Consider the following 19,318-nt stretch of genomic DNA (forward strand, 5'->3'; position numbering starts at 1 on the left):
TGAGATAGTTTAAGTACAATTCCCAGACCTGAAGAAGAGCTCTGTGTAAGCTCAGTCTCATTTCTCTCACCAACAGAAGCTGGGCCAACAAAAGATATTATCTCACCCACTTTATGATTCTAATATACTGGCTACAACAACAGTGCATCCAATATATTATGACATTTGTTCTTTTGAGCAAAGATCAAGGCCTTCATTTCCAAATGTTGAAGTCTTTGATGTTTCTGAAAATCATGTCACTTATATTTAGATATTTAAATAGGGATTTAGGTTCCTAACTCTAGGCACTCAAATTTGAAAATGTCAGACTGTGTCTGTTACAATATAGCCTCTTTCTGGTATGTATTCAGAAGTTTCATTTCCATAGTTGCAAGCCTTGGAACACGTTGTAGTTTTCTGCAACTTGCCAAATAATAACCCTGATTCAGCAAACATATAGGACCTGTGTTCTGAGCTTTAGAATACTAAAAGTGAGCTCCTGCTGAAGTGTATACAATACAGCTCTGTGAAAGTGAAGTCTGATTTTGAATTGGTTTGTATTAAGAGGCAAACTATTTTGGATTGTGATTCTCATCCTAAGAGTCCAAAACCTTTTAGTAGTTTCCAAAAATTAAAATACTTTTGCTTGGTTTCACTAATTTTGCTTGTTTATATTTGATATAGCTGGTGAATTGTCTGACATGTACTTATTCTGGAAGAAGTAATGGAAGGATTGTAATGCAATACAGCTGTCTTGCTCACCATCTCCATGAAATTTATGCTGCTTTTTCTTGCTGATGCCAATTATCCTCCTTATACTGATCTCTCCTCTCTTGAACATTTGACTTTTATCAGTCATGATTGCCATTCCTTCTGGTGACTGAGGATGTATGCTTTGCCATACCTATGGTCACAACTTCTACCTTTCTGGGTTCTGGATTATCACATACTGGGACCAGTTCAGCCATCTCTCCTCACAATAGTTCCTTGCTCTGTGACCAGTCCCAATATTATCAGTAGGCCACTCATTTGAGTAAAAGTGAACACAAATGGCAAAATCTGAACCATAGTGTTAACTCCAATGTTTCTATTGATGAAAATACAGGATGAACAAAAAATGATGCCAAATGGCCTTTCACCCATTCTAATACTATATTGCAGACCATACCATGGTAATCAGTCTTTAAATGTTTCTAATGATAACACATCAAAGAAGAGTTACTTGGCATTTCAAGCTCTTTTGGTAATTTTTCATCATCATGCTGCAGATCGAAATTCTTGTGAAAGGTAGATATAACTTTTTTCTGTTTGAGCACAAATAAATGCGGTCCCAGGTACAATGCTACTTGTCGTGTCACTCTCCTGGCAGTCACTAAAGAACTAGAATTCAATTCAAATGTTCTCCAAAGTCATAAGCAGATGGGCTTTGGAGATGTCGCAATGCATTGCTGCTGTTGGGATCCTGGTGCTTTTTGAAAAGCCAGGGGAGATCTGTAGAGGAAATGGTTTGGGAAAGGGGTGAACCTTCAAAATTTCCTCAGACTAGAACAAATTGACATTTGGGAGGGGGGAAAAAAAAAAAAAAAAGCATCTATCCGGAACAACAGAAAACAATCCTCCTAGAATATTCCAGTCATTACAGATCTAAGGAATTGGGATCTGTACTGGAGGTCTGGTGTCTGATTTAGGAATATTAGAGCCAGAGTGGGGACAGGCTCCACTCTTCTTGAGTTTTTGGTAAGGGCAGGTATTTAGTTCCTAGTAAGGGAGTGACTGTGGCAATTCTTGTGTTAGGTCTCTGACCAGTCCCATTGTGAAATTCATTTTTCCAGAAGCCTGAGCAGTCTCAAACTGAAATGGGTGATAAAAATGCTTTTTTTCCAACTCCTGAGTCCCTATTTACCATCCCAGATAACATAATAACTAAGGAATAGGCTCCCAAGTACCTCTATTTCTTGTAGCTTATACTTGATTGTTCCTTAATACCCAGGATTGTATTAACCTGTAGAGTGGTCAGGGTGCTAGCCTAGAACTTTGAAGACCCAGGTTCAATCCCCTACCCTACAATTCCCAGAAAGTTGCTTCTGCTAAGATCCTCAAAACTATTTAGGCTCCTGATTTCCATTGAAATTAACTTTGAAGTCTAACTACCTTTTGAGGCTTTGGACCCTACTCTATCTGTGCCTCCAGTCCTAATCTGTATAATGTGGGTAATAGTACTTCTCTAGCCCAGAGGGATGTTGAGAGGATAAATACTTTACAGACTGTGGGGTACTCAGATATTACTGTTATGGGAGGACATATAAATACTTAGATTCAGGGCATCATTTCCAGTGTTCTTCTATCCATCAGCCATTGACCTGTGTCATTCCTCTATGAGCAGACCCGTTCATTCTCCTACCTTGTCATTGTTGGAAACATGGTCGTTATCTGGTCTCTTTGGAGAGATTTTTATATCAGTTTCTTTTCTGTAACAGGCGATAATACTTCCAGACCTCACAGGAGAGTGATATGCATTAATTCATTAATGTGAGGTGTTCAAATACTGTGGTAATGGATGCGACAGAAAAGCATTAACAAATAAACCCTGTACACTTTTCAGAAAGGCAAGAGTGGTAGCCAACAACCTGAGTGTGTGTGTCCCTGTGGAGAGAGAACTTCTTGCTGCCAGTTCTGAACAGAGAAGTAACTAGAGGTACAGTTGCAATGACTGGCAGTTTCTATTCTCTCCCAATAGTGATTATATGGATCCTATATCATAACAATAGTCAGTGCAGGTGACAGGTGGACAGGAAATGAGGGAGAAACTCCAAGTAATCACAACATTGATCCTAGACAGGGAAGTAAATGGGACTCCAAGAAGCTGTAAGAATCCTATTGCAGGATAATCCCAAGAGGGGAATAAAACAGACTAGTTTCTTCCCTTACATATGGGGTATCACAAACTGTTAGTGACAGTTAATTACTTTTAGATAATACCAGAACAGCAAATTTATGGTAGAGGTTGAAATAGTTTCACTAAAAATAAATAAATAAATAAACAAATAAAGCATTTGACTTTGTGACATTTGATTCGCATATCTAGCGGATTATGAATGTTATTAATATTCGTTCCCAAAATAAAAGACAAATTTGCAAAGATTACATGGAATCCATCTGAAATGGATTATCGAGGAACAGTAAATAATGAAGAATGTAACCAAGACAGAAAAAAGACTTTGAGTATTTCAAGACTAATAGGTGAGAAAGACAGTTCATTAACAGATAAATGCAGAATAATGATGTGACCTTAATTTGTCTTTTCAAACACACATTAATCATAAAATACAGGAAAAAGAAGTCTCAGAGGTAAAAGATAAGTCCTTCATTCAGGAACAATGAAGAGCAGAAAAATGAGACAAAGCCCATTGTAGAGAATACAAGCAACTACAGGAGACTTTTTTGCTTATTGTATGCATGTTCCCTTTTTTATATTTATGTTTGACCCTGCTAAAGTTAAAGGTAGGGGTATAGACATAGTTTCCATATTGGACCATCTTTAAACAAACAATAATATATATGTAGAATCAGGACCTGAACTGAGGGATATGGAGGGGGTTTTGGTTCCCATTGTTAAAATGGTTAGGGCTAAATTCATTAGTGTGTGACAAGTGCTTTGTAGCACGCTGGTGATGCAAAGCAACCACAAAACCAGTTTCAGAGTAGCAGCCATGTTAGTCACAAGTACTCCTGTTCTTTTCACACAACCAGTGTAACTGACTGGTCAAGCCAGGATTACAATTGTTTAGCTTTATCAGTGTGTGGTGTTGAATTCCTTTTAAATCCTTAAATTCCTTAAATCAGTACTTAGATTAATACATATAGGAAGAAGACAAACAAGCAGTGTTTGCCATTTAAAGTGTGGTGCATTAGTGAAACGAAGATAAAATGGCAATAGAACAACATTAACACGTTATGCAAATACAACCATTGCAGACTGTTCTACAATGCAGTCACGAGATAGTAAACGGAGCAACCCCAACTTCGTTTTCTCCAAAACATATAATTGCTTGCCACCTAGTGACTTAACAAGTATTAGCAACTTATTAGTTATTAAGCAACAAACCTGGCTATGGAAAAGTGCATGATTTCTTTTGTGGGATTTCATGTGGGTTTTTTTTTTTTTTTGTATTATCCTTCCATTGGGATAACTTTATGACCCCACAGTTTCTTTTCCACAAATGTATTGGCCAATCATTACTTTTTCTCATTAAATTATGCACCCATTTGAAAAGTCCTTTTTGTATAAAATTCCATGCTGTTAAATTTCAAGCAAAAGTGGAAGTAGAAGTGTGGTTCCCACAAACACACACACTGTTTGGGGAGAAGTTTCAGAAAGTTATCAGTGGGTGAGTATAAGAGGTCATAGTGAAAACTCTTATGGAGCCTTCACTATAACAGCATTATCACAGCCATGCTAAATATAATCCTCTGTATTGACCTCTAGTTCTGGCATTATCTCCATTTAACAGGTGGGTTAACTGAGAAAGAGGGGTTGATTGAAATGCACCAACTAGGAGTCAGTGTCACAAACTGCAGAAGTCAATTCTTATTTCCCATGCATTTTCCTCTGTGTAAGAGGATGATTTCATAAAATTTGTCATAGCTATGCAAGTTCATACTGTGGCATCAACATATTTTCCCACTTATTTCCCCCCAAATTAAACAACAAATATGCTCTTTGCTCAAATTGATCAATTCATTTGAGAGGCTTTTGTGAGTATACCCTAAAAAGCAGAAATAAATACATGGTCCGTTGAAATATACTCAATTTTTCTAGTTTTTAAGAAATATTGCCAGTATTAAATGAATTCAAATTATTGCTCAACAAGGTGCTCTGATATCACGGTGATTAGCCTGATATAACAGCTCACGACAGAACACTATACAGTATAAATAGATTAAACTGGTCTTGAAAATAGTATGAAAATAAATAAAGCAGAACCAGACAAATAGCTTCTGCACATTGAACATCTAAGACTTAGTTAAAATATTCAAAATAACATCAGCCCTTAATAGAATGTGGATGGAATAAAACAACATGAAGCTTTCACTTTATTTTGTAAATGTTTGTGTCCCTCTGACATGTTCACCTTGTTGTTTTTTTATTTGGATAGTATTGGTAATGAGCAGTTTACTTTGTTTTGATCTAAAGATACTGGCATGAAGATTTAGCAGCCTAATTTAAGTATGAATAAATAATTTTTCTTTGTTAAAGCATCCCACATACAATTTTTATATTACAATATGTCTTGTTTGAGAAGTTTGAAAGCTCTCTATGTGCCTACCATAGAATATGGTATTTACATGAAATATAGATTTATACTCGCCTGATAGTGGAATGTACTAATTATTCTGCAACTTTAAAAGTGAGGAGCTATGGAAGTCTTTTCCTTAAGAGAGATTACATTTCCGAAACAAGCAAGATGAAAAAATTGAGGGCATATTTTATTTAACCTAAGAAGGAAGAGCTTTGGGAGAATAATATGGCAATTGGTATACAAAACAAACTCCCCATATTGGGCAAGCACATATTAAAATGTATGCTTCTAAAACTTATGCTTAGCAGACTTCTTGACTGAGTCTTGAAGTTCTGCATAGATCTGAATGTGGTTCATTGGTCTGCTAGTTTATTATTTCTGTGGCAAATATGCATGAATCTCAGGAAAAATTGTTCTACGCTGACTGGTCAAATTGTCAGTTTGTTGCTAAGGTCCCAATCCTGCAAACATTTAGATATGTGCTTAGCTTTACACACACAAGTAACTCCATTGAAATCGATGGGATTACTCACATGCATAAAAGTAGGAAAGAATATGTCTAAACAGGAGGGTTAATGCACAGCTTTTTGATCTACAGCTGGTGACTTGCAGTATGCAAATTGCACCAATAGTGTAAAATGGAACAGGCATCCCATTTGTACATTCTCATCCTGGCAGCAATTTTTTGTGAACAGAGTGAGTAGCATTCTTGGGGTATATCCCAGAGTCCTTTGCTTTGCAGCTTAGCAACCTATTTCATGAGACTGTTTTTTGCTGTGAATTGTGGGATGCAAAGTGGAAGCCAGGTGGTCTCTAATGTTTTTTAAAAAAGATGTTTCTGCTGTTGCCGCCCCACTCTTCCTTTCTGGGTGGGCTAGCGCCAATTTTGAATCGCTGCCTGCCAGCCTGGACCCAGAATTGCACCACGCTGCTATAGTGGCAAATGTGAATACACAGAGGCTGCTTGGGCTCCATTACAGCATCAAACCTGGACGCATTCAACATTAGACTTTGCTTGCTGCATCACTGAGCAGCTGGTGCTGGTGCAGGAGAATATTCAATGGGAGCATCAGTGGCTCCTCCAACAGCAGCAGATCCCTATGAAGCTGTTGCAGCAGGACAAGGACCCTGAGCTGCTGGATCTAGAGGATTGGCTCCAGGATCCACTACATACCATGCAGCGCTGTTTCTGGGTCCAGTGTGGAATGATGAGACACGACCATTCTGCAGACCCAAGATAACCAGCAATGGCAAGAGAATTTCAGGATGGGGGACTGCTACCTTTTTTGAGCTCTGTGCAGAACTGACTCTGGAGCTGCAGCATACAAACGTGTAGCTCCCCATGCCCATGGGGAAGCTGGCCACCTCAGAGTGTTACTGGTCTGTAGCCAACCTGTTTGGCATTGGGAGTTCAGCTGTGGGAGCCACTGTCATGCAGGTCTGCTATGCCATTGTAAGGTTCTGTATAGCTGGGTTATAAAGTCAGATAATGCTCAGGAAATTTACAGCTTTGCATGCATGGGGTTCCCAAACTGTATTGAGGCAGTTGATGGAACCCATATGCTTATCATTTTCCCTCAGCCCTCCACCAGGCTGCAGAATTTATAAATAGAAGGAGGTATTTCTCCATGGTGCTCCAAGGAGTGCTTGACTGCTGTTGCAGGTTTACAGACATAAATGCTGCATGGTCTGGAAGGGTCCATGATGCAAGCATGTTTCAGAACTCATTTTATTTAAATTCATGGAGAAAGGATGGTTTTCCCCCAAGGACCACTATGGATATTAATGGTGGGGAGATTGATCTAGTTATTCTGGGATGCCCAGTTAATGAAGTCATATGTAAGCGGTGGAATAGTCCCGCTATTGTGGGGAACTTTCCTGGCTTCTGTGCTACCCCGGTGAAGCAGGCTAGCGAAAGGATCTGAGTCCTTGCTCCCACTTCCTTTACCTCCCTGCCCTTGAGGACTCCCCTTCCACTCTCCTGTCTGGCAAAGTCCTCGTAATCCCAACAAGGCTGGGCCCAGGATTCCTGGGGGACTCGATCCCCAACCCTGCTGTGGTCACCTAGGACAGGGGCTAGGGTGTCCCCACTGCGGGGTACTCTCTCTGCACTGGGCACTTCTCTGACCCACTGATCATTATATACAATTTAAAGCAAATGCAAGTTATTTAATCAACAATTAATTTTAAAAAGAATAAGGAATAATGGGAAAGGTTAAAGGAAACCCATCAACCCGCTCTGTGGTAGGGAACATCACAAACAGTGTCTCTGGAATGTCCAGGCAATTCACAGTCTGTTCCTTGTAAGTCCCAGGCCTTCTTCTCAGGCCCTGGCTGTGCTGCAGGGATGCTGCGGGTTGGACACTCGCTCTGGTGGTGGCCACACGCTCTCAGGCTCTAGGTGGCAGGGCCCTTCTTCCCAGCGTTGCCCTCGCCCTGTCAGGGTTACCAATCCTCCTCTGAATCTGGCCTGCAGAACCTCCTGGCTGAAGCGTCTCCCTGTGCTGGGCCCACTGCCCAGGGTCCCCCCTCGCTCTCCCCAGTTGCTCAAGACACCCAGCCCCGGACTGCTCCAGCTCCAGCTCCACTCTGCCTCAGCACAGCTGCTGCTCTACCTCCAGCTCCCTGGGCCGCTTTTCTGGCCCCTCTGGCTGTGGTTCCTGCAGCTCTCCTCCCAGGGCAAGTCTGCTCTCTCTGGGCTGTGCCTCTGGCTTTGGGGCTGCAGCTCTGCTCCCAGCACAGGGTCTGCTCTCTCTGGGCTGCTTTTCTGGTCCCTCTGGCTCTGGTACAGCTCTGCTCCCCAGCTCAGTTGGGCTCCTGCTTTCTCCTTAGCTTTCTCCCACTCTGTTTGACCCAGGCAAATCCAGCTCACACGGAGGACAGGACTTCCCTGGCCTCCTGACTCCCTGATTAGCCTTCCTGCCCTGTCATTCAGGCTGACCTGGAGCACTGGCCTCTCCCCATTGCTCCTAGGGACTGGCAGTCTCAGGGTCCTGATTCCCCATCAACCCTTCCCCCTTTTAGTATGGGAGCTAGCCACTAAAACACCCCCACTGAATGTTAGTTAGGAGGCAACAGTCCCCTTACACATACACAGTCCACTTGGACAGAAGGAAGGAACATTTTAACTATTGCCTGATCAGTTGAAGAATGATGGTCGCGTGTGCATTTGGCCCTTTGAAAGTCAACAGCACTGCTATTGGTTTTCTTTGTCAGCAGCAACAGGGGAAAACAAGATGGGACTATTATAGCTGCATGCTGTATTCAGCATATTAGTAAGACCCAGGAGGAAAGCCCTAATGATGGGTGAGAGGCTGAGACGCAGAGACTCACTCAGCACTACAAGCAGCCTTACATCCAGGGGAATATTGTCAGGGATGCCTATTGTTCATATTTTGAGTTTCATGCTTGAATATGTGTAGCTGTACGTCCAGCTGCTAATCTGTGGAGGGGAGAGGTTGGGATAGACTGTGAGCAGTGCAGCATTGTTTGAGTGGTGGAAGTCAGATGTTGCGTATATACTTTTGCAAAACCATATGAATCATTTTAGCTTTATTTAAAGCCTTTTGTGTTACATGTAGTGATAAGTCATAATAGACCAAACTGGATTTTAAATGCTTTTTGTTATAAAACAGTAACAAAGGCAAAAGTAAAATTTTGATTGAACCCATGGAGAAATAAGAATACCTTTTTGTTTGAAAATACACTTATCAACACTATCTACTTACTGCCCAACAAAGAGCAAAGCTTTCAATAAAATAACAGTGCAAACCAAACGGAAAGTTATAACAATGCAGACTGTGTAAAAAATAACATGGGGGAGGGGAGGCACTTAAAATTAGAAGCACGTGTAGGTCTTCCCTCTGCCTCTTCTTATACATGGGGATTCTGGAGCTGAATGGCTCAGCTTGAAGTTTTCTGGTGTTTTGTAGGGATCAGGAGGGCTGGGCTACTAGGAGCCAGTGTTTTCAGTAGGCAGATGTTGGTCTCTTAATGGGGAATGGCCTCTGGGACAAGTGCTGCATGGGTATGATGGGGAGGAGTTACTGCTGGTCCCTGTAGCCAGTTTTGCCCAGGGGCTAAAAGCCAGAAGCCAGCCCTGTCCAACAGGATTGCAAGGCCTCCTGGCTGAGCAGGAGGATGTGTTGTAAGAGTCTTCGGGCTCAGGATAGCACCATGAATTGCCTTTGCAGCTCCCTATCTTTTTCCAAGATCTCCTTTGTCATGGTTTTGCTTTCCTTGGCCACTGCCATGATCGCCTGGGAGAGTTGCAATTCTTTTTCCCTCTGGGTCACCATGTACTGCTTCCATCTCTCAGCCAGTGCGATCTTCTAGAGGATGAAAATATCATCAATGTATCTCAGGTGTATCACCCAGTTGAGTGAGATCCCTTGGCTACTTAGTTTCATTCAGAGTCTTTGGTGAGGGACCTTTGTCAAAGGTTTTCTGAAAGTCCAAGTATACTATATCAACTGGATCACCCTTATCCACATGCCTGTTGACTCCCTCCAAGAATTCTAACTGAATGATGAAGCATGACTTCTCTTTACAAAAGCCCTTTAGATTCTTCCCCAACAAATCCTATTTGTGTGTCTGATAATTTTGTTCTTTACCATAGTTTCTACTAATTTGTCCAGTATTGAAGTTAGGGCTCAATGGCCTGTAATTGCCAGGGTCTCCTCTGGAGCCCTTTTTGAAAAATGGCATTACATTAGCTACCTTCCAGTCATCTAGTACAGAGGCTGATTTAAATGATAGTTTACATACCACACTAACTATTTCTGCAATTTCGTATTTGAGTTCCTTGAGAACTTCATAAAATAGACAGGTCATATTGTCTGCTTTTGTCCCTCATTTCAGTGTACTTACTCCTGAGCTGCTTGCTCTTTATCCAGCACTGGTTGGTATCCCGGTTGTAGCTTCGCTCACACAGCTGCTTGGCAATGTCCACAAAAAGGTCTTTATTCCAATGGCTGGCCACAAGTGCTTCCTGCACTGATACTTCTCCCCAGATGGCAATGAGATCCAGGGTCTCAGCACCTCTCTAAGCAGCTGCACGAGTCACATTGTGGGGCTTCTGGAGTGCTACTCTCTTTATATCACAGGATTGCTGACACATCTGGATCCAGAAGCAAATGGGCAAATTCTGGCTTTGTGCCAGCATTTAAAGAGAGGAGGGGGACGTCCTGGGAACTTGACACCAGAGCAGGGGAAGGCAGACAGGTGAACGGATGCGTCAGTAATGGCTGACCTGCAGAGCACTGTGAGATAGCCATTGGACACATGGCAAAAAGCAGTGCACAACAATTACATCCACACGAACCATAGACCACATTAATTCCATTCGCAGCAAGCATAGTCCACTTGACAAGGGCACTCCAGAGTTCACAGCAAATGCAGAGTTAGTGCTCAATGATGGATTGCATCATGTGTATGCAACTGTTTTCAAACTAGATTAACTTGCTGTAGACAAGCCCTAAATTCTTAAGTGTCTGCAAGATCAGGGCCTCTAATTTTTCCAGTTCCCATGGCATGGCAATTCACACATCTTTGGTGAAAGTGCTTGAGATTCCATCTCACACTTACATGTCAGACCCCGTAGGGTCAAATCAGTTTTAAAGTTACAGGTCAACTGCAAAGGGCAGTCAAAGCAAGGAAAACATTCCCCAAGGGCATTCTGTACCTCACTGCACACTACAGAGATTTCCTGGTTTGACTGCACTTTGTAGCAGGGGTGTAAAATCCCTTGGGTGGGTTACCATAATTCACCATGGATGGTGTGCGCATGGGCAGATCAAGAGCATGGGCAGTATGTCTATACCTGACAGCAATCCACTCATCCACAAATCATCTTGGGGGTGGGGCAGAGGGCTGCGTGCAGGGCATCAGCTGCTTCACTTCATAGCCCTGTGTTTATTGGAAGTCTTAGCTCAAATATTGTGACCTTGTGTCTGATGTTTATCCAAATGGTTTGGATGCCCAAAACCCAAGGACAAGGATGGATGAAGTCAAAGATGGGTCCTCTGACTTATGATCTAGCTGAGATGGTACCTCAGTTATGTGGCCAAATCCTTTTAACAATATTTGGGGCAAGGCTATGGTCAGCCTACCCGCTTAGTATGAGGACTTTACAGATTCTCTTACAGGATTGCACTGAACCAGTTACTACTGGGCTGTTTATTGGTTTAAGGTTGTGGTTACTTTCTTTGCCCATGGAGTTCACACTAGTGTGCACAGATTTGGGAAGCCACAGATGAATGCTTTTAAGTGTCTGAAAATGTAAACAGATGTGTAATGAGAGTTTTAATTCTCCCAAAGAATCATTAATAACACACTTTTTTCCTCTTCAAAGTGGTGATATATTTTGTTATGTTAGATCAAATAACCAAGTTATAGTACAAGACGTTGGGCCAAGTTCATCTATACTGTAATTCTGTTTAAGTGAATGAAGTACACCAGGAATGAATCTGGTCATTGACTTGTGCGAAGACAGCACATTCATGTCTCTAGAAGCTAACCTAGTTTAGAAAAATCCTTTTCATCTCTGAACTGGAACCTTTTCCTACTGTGTGCAAATCAAATGCATGAATGTACCAAAGCCCACAGAAACAACTGTATGTCTGTGCCTGAAAACATCTGTTACCTCTAGATTAATGGAGTAAAAAAATCCTTCATGGGCAGAGTACCATTTGCAACAGCACTTCACTATGAAGCAATGGCTATAAAGTTATAAAAAGTTCACTTGCCAATATGAAAAAGAGGATTTCATTTTTGTTTCCTGTGAGCTTATAAAAGATGGATGAATATCCTTGACATTACCAACTTTCATAGACTACTTCAGATCCAGATCATTCTCCATGTCATTTTATTATCCAGTTGAAAAAGTGTTCTGGATTGGAATTAATTAGCGCTAGATACATCAATCCCATGTGCAAACAGTTCTGCACATGACATGTTATTTAACCCAATAACTTCCTTAAAAAGCCATGCTCCATGCATGCTGTCACAACCTACCTCAGTCCTCCCCAAAATGGTCAGCAGTCTATTGCAAATGCACCTAACCACAGGATTCCATGTGCTTTCAAGCCAGCTGTGTCTGGGCAGAGTCTAGTCATTGTTCTTAGCTCTGGGGTCTGCAAGGCACATTGCTGATCTAAGAGCTTTCATCTGAGCCTCTCCTTGTGATGTGGGACTCTGCAGTCCTGCCTCCCTAAATCCTAGAACCAGTTCCTCTGTTGCTTACACACAGTCCCTCGGAGTTCTGCTTAGGCTGTGGTCTCTCGTTTAACCCGTTCAGGGACTAAATGTCAGGAAAGAAGGTGCATAGGCTTAGCAAAGGAATTTCTTAACCATGGTCTATCTACTCTTTAAAAGTTCTACAGATCTTCAAAAAATAATAAAAGCTGTGAGATGCACCTGTCCCTAGTCTATTCTTACCCTGCTGTGAGTCCAAGATTTGTCAGCATTTCAGGCTAGGTGGAGTCTCTCCTGTCCCCTCTCTCCTGCATGTCCCACTTACACGTGGCAATGGTCTGAACCACTTCAGAGAAGCAATTCCTTCCTTAAAATATAGTCTCCCTCCTTTTGCCATGCACCCAGGCTGAGAAGCTGCAGTTCTACCAGTCACACTGGCATCACTATCTAGAAAATCAAACGTTTCCTGAAACTGTGCCAGCAGTTGAGGCCATCAGAGTTGATGGCCCTAGATTGGTGTATGATGGCTTCTCAGCCAAAGACCTTCAACAAGACGTCAAGCAACTTTGTGGGTACAATGGCATTCTGGAATACATCATATGTGCATTTTTAAACAGCTTGCATTTCACTGCATTTAAGTCATGCATGAAGTAATTCCTGTAAATTATAAAAAGAAAAGGAGTACTTGTGGCACCTTAGAGACTAACCAATTTATTTGAGCATAAGCTTTTGTGAGCTACAGCTCACTTCATCGGATGCATACTGTGGAAAGTGTAGAAGATCTTTTTATACACACAAAGCATGAAAAAATACCTCCCCCCACCCCACTCTCCTGTTGGTAATAGCTTATCTAAAGTGACCACTCTCCTTACAATGTGTATGATAATCAAGGTGGGCCATTTCCAGCACAAATCCAGGGTTTAACAAGAACGTCTGGGGGGGGGAAGGAAAAAACAAGGGGAAATAGGTTATCTTGCATAATGACTTACCCACTCCCAGTCTCTATTCAAGCCTAAGTTAATTGTATCCAATTTGCAAATGAATTCCAATTCAGCAGTCTCTCGCTGGAGTCTGGATTTGAAGTTTTTGCTCAGGTCTGAATAAGGTGGTTTAAAAAAAAAAGTAGTTTTCAAATATTTTTGATAGAAGACTTTGAAAGTGTTCTGAGAATGGTGCTGCAATGTGCAGGGATTAAAGAAAAAGCAAAAGAAAGATCATAGAATATCAGGGCTGGAAGGGACCTCAGGAGGTGATCTAGTCCAACCCCCTGTTCAAAGCAGGACCAATCCCCAATTTTTGCCCCAGATTCCTAAATGCCCCCCTCAAGGATTGCACTCACAACCCTGGATTTAGCAGGCTAATGCTCAAACCACTGAGCTATCCCTCCCCTCTAAAAAAAATAAATAAATAAAAATGCACCATTCCAGGAGACCCTGCAATACCAGGTCAATGCATGGGGTGGACAGAGCAAGCTCCTCTTCTATCCCCCTGTTTCAAAAATCAATTTAATATACAGTCCTCAAATAAAGGACATAGCAGATATTAAATTGATAAGAATAGATTTAATAATTTTGTTAAGAGGATGTTAAAATAAAAAGAAAACGGTACAGAGTTTAAGCATAGAAGTGTCTGATTATCAGGGAATAACGTACAGATTATCAAAGGGTGTGAAGTTCAGTTTAGGATCGCGTGGCGTAAGGAATACATAATCTGCAATATCCCCGATTGGGGGTAAAAGGATAACAGGTCAAAGTACAGACATTGAGATATGAGGGTATGTTGTTCATATAATGGCCATGTTCAGGTGTGGAGTATAATGAGTGGATACCATGATGAGGATGGATTTACCCTCATTTGGTGAAATTTAATGTTCAGTGAGTTTATGGTTCCAGTTCATATGGTCCAATGGAAAAAGTCTCTCGGTCCCTTTCTCGTAGTTGATGCACGATGTCGTTCCAGCTCACACCTCCTGGTACTGTCAGTGGCCAGTGATGCGTTTGATGTAGATGTCCCTGGACCATCGGATGGTGTCTGAGACCATGAGGCACTGCACGAGCCATGCGTAGCATCGACCGATCCCACAGGTCCGCAGCACACGCTCATTGCAGGGGTCCCAAGCGCCCAGGGCTCCGACGATCAGGGCATCCATCTGCACCTCGTAGCCCTTTGCTCTCAGGGCCTCATCGGTGACAACCACGTCAGGTCGCAGCTGGCTGTCAGTACCAGGGATGGCGCAGTTTACGGCAACCTCCCCCAGGCGCGGTGCGATGGCTTTCACCAGGCGGTTCTGGATGGCATTGTGGCGCAGCTGCCAGGCTCTGGAGTGGGGCTTGCAGCCACACAGAACGTGGGGCAGGGTCTCGTTGGAGTAGCCGCACTTCCTGCAACTCTTGTCTCAGTTCCCATGGCAGATGGCTCTGTTGAGCGGGATGCAGTTGAGCCGGGCATGGTGGATGAACCTCCAGTCGGCGAAACGGGTGAAGCAGCCCCCAGCAAGGAAGTGGTTGCTGGCGTCCCACTTGCTGGTCAGTTCGAAGGCTTTACCCTGGTCCGGTTTACGCTTCAGGGTTTCCATGTACAGTGAGTGTATGGCTGCCTTCAGGGTCCTCTCCAGCATGCCTCTGGTGCTCGGGTGATGATGGTGTTGTTGTTGGACCTGATCTACGGCACCCGGACTCCCAGCTCCTGGCGCTCCTCACACCACTTCCAGCGGCAGCCGATGCACTTCCACAGGCAACACGTGGCGTTGTGAGCACGGGACAACAGTTAAGCGATGTCGTGCCCATCCCGTCTGAATTCGCAATCCAGGGAACCGCTCAGGAAGGTGGCTATGTCTTGGTTGGAGGGGGCTCTGCTGATCCACTTCTTTGTCACGTCATGGAGGGCTTTCGCCCCGATGTTCCGTACCATGGCATCGGGACACATCAGCAGGCGGAAGGAGTGGGTGATCACCGCAATGTGACACAGGTCGCCCATGTGGTGGACGTTGGCACCGCCATGCCTGTGGGCGATGTAGACCAGCTCATTGCTGGCTCTCTGGGGAAGAAACAGCCACTTCTTCACCAGCTGCCAGACGATCTTGTCTGCCTTGTTGAGGGGTACCTTCACCACGGCGGATCCCCTTAGGACGAACGAGATGTGGGGGATCAGGAAGGTATTCAGGGCATTTATCTTCTGCCACGGTGCTAGCAGGGAGGCGTCGATCTTGGCGGCATCCTACAAGATCTCCTGGATGGTGTCCTTGGGTGTCTGCCGGACATGGAAACCCGTCGGCGTGCCGCGGTGCTGGTATGCTTGCCCCTCTGCCAGGGGGATGATGGGCTTGCCCTGGATCTGGAACCCCGTCATCTGCACCGAGTCCCCTTTGCTGCCGTTGATGTGGAGAGTTGCGCACTTCTTTGCATGGAAGCGGAACCCCATCCAGTCGGCAGCTCAACTGGTGGCGTCTAGCATACCTTGGAGGCTCTCTGGGTCATCCGCGGTCAGGACCAGGTCGTCCGCGTAAGCCAGAATGCTCACCCTCTCACCATGGAGGTTGAAGCTATCTGTGCCATTGGAGATCGCAAGATGTGGTGGTGGGGCATGGACCCAAAGGAATTAGCCAGGTCGAGCCACGCTACTGCGCACTGCCTCCGAGCCCTTCTGGCCAGTTCAATGGTGGTTTGGAGGGTGAAGTTGTGTTCACAGCAGCCCTTGCAGGACATGAAGCCTTTCTGGATGGAGCTGATGGCTCCCCAGCTCACCGACCACTCTGTGATCGCGACACCAGGCAACTGGCATATAGCTTGTACATCGTGGAGCAGAGGGAGATGGGTCTCCAATTGCTGGGGTCATCCCACTCGCCCTTCTTGTACTCCAGCACTGTCATGGCCTTTTTCCAGGAGCTGGGAGTCTGCCAGAATCACTTGCACTGGTTGAAGAACGTGGCGAGGACCAGGCAGCTGGGATCTCACTTTTTCAGGAGGCTGTAGGGGATGCCGTCTTTCCCAGGAGCTGTGTTTTTTGTTTTTGAGAGTCTGGCCATCGCTTCCTTGGGTGTATAGTCAGCCTCCAGGACACCCGCTTCATCAACATGGGGTGGAGGCACTCTGGGCGCTGGGTGTCGTTCTGGGCTATGCGGTCGAATACATCCTTGAAGTAGCTGTAGAGATGCTCAGATGGGATCGTGCAGTAGGATGAGGGCCCGTCTAGGATCTCCCTCATGGCCTCGGAGCAGTTTGCCCGGTACAGCTTTTGGATCCTTGAAGCCGCTGCTGGATCGTAGCAGCAACTGGCATCTCTACTTCTGGGTCCCCTGGTGGTGGTGGTGGTGTGGTTCGGAGCAGGTGTTCTGTGGGCAGGCGGGGCGTTCTCCTGGTTCGAACTCCTCCTGGGAGTGATTTCCACAGACAGTTCTCAGGTGAGCCTGTCTACGAGGAGGTTGAAGTCATCAAAGGAAGCTGCCGCTTGTAGCTCCTCGGTCCAGGCGATCTGCCATAGAGTGGCAGCCCTCACCATTGGCTGCTGGTCCTCAGGATCCTCAACCTCGTCTGTTGCAGGCTTTGAGCCTGTTGCGTGGTCAGCCTGCTGTCTATCTCGTGGGTCAGGATTCCCTTCGGTTGGGTGCTGGGGCGGGATCTCTGGCGGGATGCTGGCGTTGCTAGTGGTCGGAGAGACGCGGTCCGGCTCGGGGGTTGCTGGGACACCGCTGGTCCTTCTATGAGTGGCTGCTGCCTGGGCGGTTGCCGCTGGACTGTGAGATCTCCCGTAAGCAGTGTCCCACAGAATGGACTTGGGGGCCGTGCTGGTCCGTCTGGCGATGAAGGCCTGGTGCTTTCGTGTGGCTGCGGGGCTGGTTCCTCCAGTGACATCTGGAGATGGTAGGGCGATCTGGGGTGTGGTGCTGGCTCCTCTGGTGACTGGAGCTCGCAGGGTGGGTCTGGGGTGTGGCATTGGCTCCTCTGATGGTTGGAGTGGCAGGGCGGTCTGAGGCTTGGCACTGGCTCCTCTGGCTGCTGGAGCTTGTAGGGTGGTCTGAGACATGGCTCTGGCTCCTCCAGCAGTTGGAGTTCGCAGGGCAGTCTGAGGGGCGGCGGTGGCTCTTCCAGTGACAGGATCTCGAGCAGCTATGCGCGGTGGGGCACTGATCCTTCTGGGGACGGGGACATGCTGGACAGGTGGCAAGGTAGCACTGAGTCGTCTCAGCATGGAGATCTGCTTGGCGACATGGGAGGGTGAGACGGGCCTCCTGCTGGCGAGGACCTGGGTAATGTTCCCCGAAGCAGCAGGTACCTTCTCGATTGCAGCATCCCGTTCCGCTGGCCTGGCGACAGGGGCAGGCTTCTTGACGGCAGGTCGCAAGGTAGGTTTTCTTTGTTGAGGCTCAGGAGCAGCGGGCCGGCGTGCAGCAGGAGGGCTGGGAGCCGGGGCAGGAGACTGTGTTGTTCCCTTGAGGCATTTTCTGCAGGCGACTTGGTGCTGCTTGCATTGCTTCTGTGTCTTGAAGGGCAGGCTGCAGAGGGCACAGCTGAAGGCAACCCGCTTGTTGTGGCATTTCTTCAGGTGCCTGGTGACACCACCGAGGAGGTGGAAGGTTCGGGGTGGAGAGCAGATGGGGCAGATGAGCACGTCCGCAGGGAGGGGGTACTGCAGGTAGATGGTGTCCTCATTACCTTGCAGTGGGGGGGTTCCAGCAGCATTGGCGGTATCGCTGGCTGGTTCTTCCTGGTGTGGGCGGGTGGGGTCAAGAGGTCTGGCTGGGTGGGCATCCGGCAAGGTCCTGGGGTCCCTCTGGGTGGTTCCTGAGGCTGGGCAGGCATCTGGCGAGGCACTGGTGACCCTCTGGATGGTCTCTGGAGAAATGCTGGTCCCATCTGTGGGGATTCCTACCTTGATGGTGTGTAGAGCAGCGAGAGCACCACCAGTGTCAGGGACCTGGGCAGCTGCAGGGGTGGGAGGTGGTCACCTCAGAGCATCTTGCAGCTGGAAAGCGGGGGAGCTCTCCTTTGGCAGCTGGTGCTGCTGGAGAGCCAGGGGGCTCTCCATCGGCAGCTGCTGGAAAGTGCGGGGGCTATCCCTCGGCGGCTGGTGCTGCTGGGGTGTGGGGGGCGGGATGTTCCTTCTGGTTGTGATGTCCCAACAGGCCGGCCTCAGGATGCAGGATCTTTCTGGAGCAGCATCTCGGAGAGGGTCCTTCAAGGAGGCACCGTTCTTCCCCTTTGTGCTGCTGGTCTGCAATGTCCTGGAGGCACCTAGGATCTTCTTCATAGTCATTGTCCGAGAGACCTTCCGTGGAGCAGCAGCCTTAGCGGTACACGATGCAGCTGGGGATGTCTCAGGAGCAGAGAGAGGATTTTCCTCCAAAGAAGATGCAGCGGAATACATCTTCAAAGCAGCATCGATTTTTTTTCAAAAATGGCAGCAGGAGAATCCATCTTCAGAGCAGGTGTTGTAAGTGTTCATCAAAAGAGATTAAACTGATAAGAACAGACACTACACTTTGATTTTAGCTCCAAGGAGCCGAGAAGCGATGGTTGAAGTCGGAAATGTTCCTGAAGAGAGTGAAGAATGAAATTATGAAAAGATGTGACCTGAATAGCATGGCAGGAAGAGAGCTCAGTAAAAGAAATGACAACTTTTTAAAGCCTACAAATGGGTTTTTAAGAGTAGTAGGTGCCATACCTTTTGTAAAATTTTAAGTTTAAAATTAAGTAGCTGGATATAATAGGACTTGTTATAAGATTAACCCAAGGGCATTTTTTTTCATTTCACTCAGTGGTTAGTCTCATCTTGGCCCCTGCCTTTCATATGTCACAATTAATGATTGCCTGAAAACAGGCTGGTTGTCAGCTAAACCACATACATTA

The 19,318-nt window shown here is 45.7% G+C and overlaps 2 pseudogenes; both read right to left on the bottom strand.

Moving 5' to 3' along the window:
- Positions 1-13,881: 13,881 nt before the first annotated feature.
- LOC114020216 lies at positions 13,882-14,056 on the bottom strand (annotated as a pseudogene).
- Positions 14,057-18,778: 4,722 nt separating this feature from the next.
- LOC114020217 lies at positions 18,779-18,983 on the bottom strand (annotated as a pseudogene).
- Between the last annotated feature and the right edge of the window lie 335 nt (positions 18,984-19,318).

This window comes from Chelonia mydas, chromosome 4 (assembly GCF_015237465.2).
Source record: "Chelonia mydas isolate rCheMyd1 chromosome 4, rCheMyd1.pri.v2, whole genome shotgun sequence".
Lineage (NCBI taxonomy): Eukaryota > Metazoa > Chordata > Testudines > Cheloniidae > Chelonia > Chelonia mydas.